This window comes from Apodemus sylvaticus, chromosome 4 (genome assembly GCF_947179515.1).
Source record: "Apodemus sylvaticus chromosome 4, mApoSyl1.1, whole genome shotgun sequence".
NCBI lineage: Eukaryota > Metazoa > Chordata > Mammalia > Rodentia > Muridae > Apodemus > Apodemus sylvaticus.
The window spans coordinates 48,353,228-48,357,386 of record NC_067475.1 but is presented as its reverse complement, the minus strand read 5'-3'; the positions used below and the strand labels follow the sequence as shown (position 1 = coordinate 48,357,386).

Here is a 4,159-nt window from a genome sequence, read left to right as displayed (position 1 = left end):
AAAAAGAAAACTATCCAATCTCCCCCATCTCTGCTCACCATCCCCACCACCTCCACTCCCACTTTCCTGGCCTGGCATTCCCCTACACTGGGGCATTAGGCCTTCAAGGACCAGTGGCCTCTCCTCTCATTGATGTCTGAGAAGGCCATCCTCTGCTACATATGTAGCTGGAGCCATGGGTCCCTCCATGTGAACTCTGGTTGGTGGTTTAGTTCCTCGGAGCTCTGGGGGGTACTGGTTGATTCATATTGTTGTTCCTCTTATGGGGCTGCAAAACCCTTCAGCTCCTTGGGTCCTTTTTCTAGCTCCTCCATTGGGGACCCTATGCTCAGTCCATTAGTTGGCTGTAAGTGTCAACTTCGTATTTGTCAAGCACTGTCAGAGCCTCTCAGGAGACAACTATATCAGGGTCTTGTAAATTAGCATTTGTTGGCATCTGCAATAGGGTCTGGTCTTAGTAACTGTATATGGGTTGGCTACCCTGGTGAGACTGTCTCTAAATGGTCTTTCCTTCAGTCTCTGCTCCACGCTTAGTCTCTGAGTCTCCTCTCATGGGTATTTTGATCCCTTTTCTGAAGTATCCACTCTTTGATCTTCCTTCTTCTTGAGCTTCATGTGGTCTGTGAATTGTATCTTGGGTATTCTGAACTTTTGGGCTAATATCCACTTATCACTGAGTAGAGCATGTGTTCTTATTATATGTTGGAGCATCTTCTGAGTATATATAGCCAGGAGTGTTATAGCTGGGTCCTCAGGTAATAGTAATATGTCCAATTTTCTGATGTACCACCAAACTGATTTTCAGAGTGGTTGTACTTGCAATCCCATCAGCAATGGAGGAGTGTTCCTTTTTCTCCACATCCTTGCCAGCATCTGCTGTCTCCTGAGATTTTTATCTTAGCCCTTCTGACTGGTGTGAGGTAGAATCTCAGGGTTGTTTTGATTTGTATTTCTCTGATGATTAACGTGCTTCTCAGCCATCCAGTATTCCTCAGTTGAGAATTCTTTGTTTAGCCCTGTACCCTATTTTTAATAGGGTTATTTAGTTCTCTGGCGTCTAACTCCTTGAGTTCTTTGGGTATGTTCGATATTAGCCCTCTGTATAATGTAGGATTAGTAACACTTCTTTTCTAGCAAATGTTTATTGCAGTGACTCAATGGTCTGGTACGTGGCCTCTGGCTTCTGCAATTCTATCAATACTGGAACCTCTCTAGGACGCCTCTAGGATAGCCTGTTATTATCCTATGTCATAAAGATTTTATAGATTTTGATTTGTAGAACTGAACCCTTCATGCACACTACCAGTTCTTCAATGGGGTAGATGTTGGTGCAGTCCAATTCAAAACTCTAAATTTGCATCTGAGAGGTATCTGTACTAGTCAAACCACTAGCTCCCATGCTCTCACACCTTCAGGGCTAGCTCACCACCAACATTCACAACCAAGGCCAGCACTATCCTGCTGCCCAGGTGAGTTGCAGGGCCACTCTATCAAATGTTGCAGCTGATAAGGAACTTGGCAAGATCTCCTGTTCTCTTCATCCCAGGGCCAGATATCCTGCCTACTGTAGAAGGGTTGGAGAGGGCATCTCTCCCCTGCCCACTCTGCTATGTGGCAAACAGGTTGTGGGGCAAGATGTCCAAATCCCACACTCTCAGGCTGAGCTTACCCAAACCCCATCATCAGCGTCAGTTCTTCTGTGCTGGACAGGTGAGGTATAGGACCTGATCTCGTAAGTGCTGTAGCAGTTGTGGGGCAGAGAAAGCTCTTTGCTATCATGATCTTTTTGAAACCAACTCTCTTGCCTACTTCAGGTAGTGATAGCAAAAGGAAAAGCAGGAAGTCTCTCCTGTATCTGTGCCTCTGCCCAGCAGACAAGAGGCACAGTCTATTCTCCTACACCTATGACCACAGGGACCGCTCACCTATAACCCATCATTCAGGCCAACTCTACTATGCTACCCAGGTGAGGCACAGGGCTTACTTTCCTAAATTATGCATCTTGTGAGAGGAAGGGCCAGCTCTTCTCCTCTCATGACCTTAGGGTCAGATCTCCCACCTGCCAAAGGTAGTGAGGGGCAAAGAAGAAGGTATCTCTCCTTTGTACACACTGCCACACAGAAGACAAGAAGTGGTAGGGTTAGCCCTCCCATGCTCATATCTCAGAGCTCTCTCACCCACAATTCCAGGAATGGGCATGACCTGCTTTTCCATGTACTGCAGCAGGCTAAGAGTAGGGTCAGCTCTCCTGCTCTCATACCAGCAGGGCCAACTCTCCCATGATTCCTAGCTGAAGGATGCAGCCAGTTCTTCACATCCCTTAAACATCAACATGACCCTGAGAAGTTCAGCCCAGCGAGGTTCACCTGGCCTCTGATGGTAACAGACTCCTGCTACTGCAGGGCTATGGTCCCAGATGTGGCCCTAGGTGGTAGCACAGGCCAGGGACCCATCGTGGTCCCAAGTGGCATTACAAGATACAAACATAAGGCTGTCCTTCACTACCTTTGTGTCTTCAGTTGTACCTCTCTTCATAGTACCCACATCCTTCTGTTTCTCTTTCTCTTCTATTTCTCAACTACTTACACGCTTCCTTTAGGGGCACCCGAGGGAATTTAGTGTCTGGAGTCATCTCAGGAGTCATTCCAGGGAAGTCTGTGCCACACTCATACATTATGGTACCAGGCAAGCTGCTTCCCAGTCTGGGCCCCATGGTACTGGGCTGGTGGTCATCTTGATCTTGCTTCTTTCCCAGTCTCAGGATCACTACCTACACAAGGCCACTGACTCAGGTAGGGTTCTTCTAGTCTCCTGACAGCTCATCAGGGCTTGCCTGGTGCCAGACTGGTAGTCTTCTCAGGCTAGCTTTTTTTAGGGAATACTAGGCTACTAATCATTCAGATTTTCATAGATCAGTACACTGAAAATACATATAGCCTTTCTTCTCTCTACCACATATTAATGTATATGTCACACAGCAGTCACACCTGCAATGCTCTAGGGGCAGATATTAAGCCTATCTTAATCAGGCTGTCACTTTTTATAATGCATACCTTACATTCACAAACGCACTGATTTTTGTTAAATATTTCATGAATTTCAAAACATCTGACTAAGAAGACAACCTTCCCTAGCCACCTAGCATTGGTGTTGAATACTGATAAATTATTTTAAAATAGCTTGACATAATTTTTTATAATGAATTTTTAGTGATGTCTCATGAGTACTGCTTTCTATAAATGTTGTGCTTCTAAATCAAGCCCAGATGAAGTATTCTCCTGGACACAGTTCAGTTTGCACTTTCTTAATTCTTCCCTGAAAGGAAAAAGATATTAGCTCATCTTCAGGTTCACAATTTTCTCCCTCCCTCTCTCATACCCCCTCCCTTTTACAGCTTTCTCAAGTCCTACCATGGCCACAGTAAAAGTCTTTCTGATCACGGAGGCATGTCAATCATTAAGCTCTAGACTCATGGACGAATTATAAATGATTCTGTATTCTCCTACAATGCATTGTGTAATCATTTTTATGTGTTTTGGAGAGAAATCATGTTACTTAAAATGATGAAGTAAAAGAAATAATGAGCTTGAATCATTATAACTTCTCAGACCCAATAAAGCCAATCCCTACACTTTCAGTTCTGTTTCAATTACTACTGTGGCTTGCATGTTGCCTCTGTTGCTTAGGTTGAATTTTAGCTACCAAAGATTGTCATGGCAATGTATTCCTAAAGTCCTAATAGGTGGAGGGAATGGCTGCCTCCAGAGAATTAGGCTTAATTATTCAGTAAGTTCAAAGCAAGCCTGGGTGCAAAGCAAGACTATCTCAATGAGGCCATGGAGGAAAGGGAAGAAGGAGAAGGAATAAGAGGAAGAGAAAGGGGAAAAAGAGTGAGGAGGGGAAGGAAGAAGAAATATATTTAATTCAGTTGTAACAGTGCTAGAATAGTTGACATTTAAGAAGTCGTATGTCATGTTACTAAATTATCTCCAAGTATGATACAATAATGATAAAACAAGTTTAATGTTGTAATGCTATCTGAGAATAATAATCTCATTATATTCATTTGATGTAGTTCCATGAATACAGAAGCACAGTTGTTATTTCTTGGATATAAATGTACACTCTATAGACTTATGATTTAAATTTTAGGTCCATC

General features: G+C 43.7%; 1 non-coding gene across 1 annotated transcript; it reads right to left on the bottom strand.

Annotated features, from left to right (window-relative positions):
• Nucleotides 1-2,877: 2,877 nt before the first annotated feature.
• On the bottom strand, nt 2,878-3,008 carry LOC127683922 (small nucleolar RNA SNORA17). Its single transcript, XR_007977699.1, has one exon. It is a non-coding gene; the product is annotated as a small nucleolar RNA SNORA17 (small nucleolar RNA).
• Between the last annotated feature and the right edge of the window lie 1,151 nt (nt 3,009-4,159).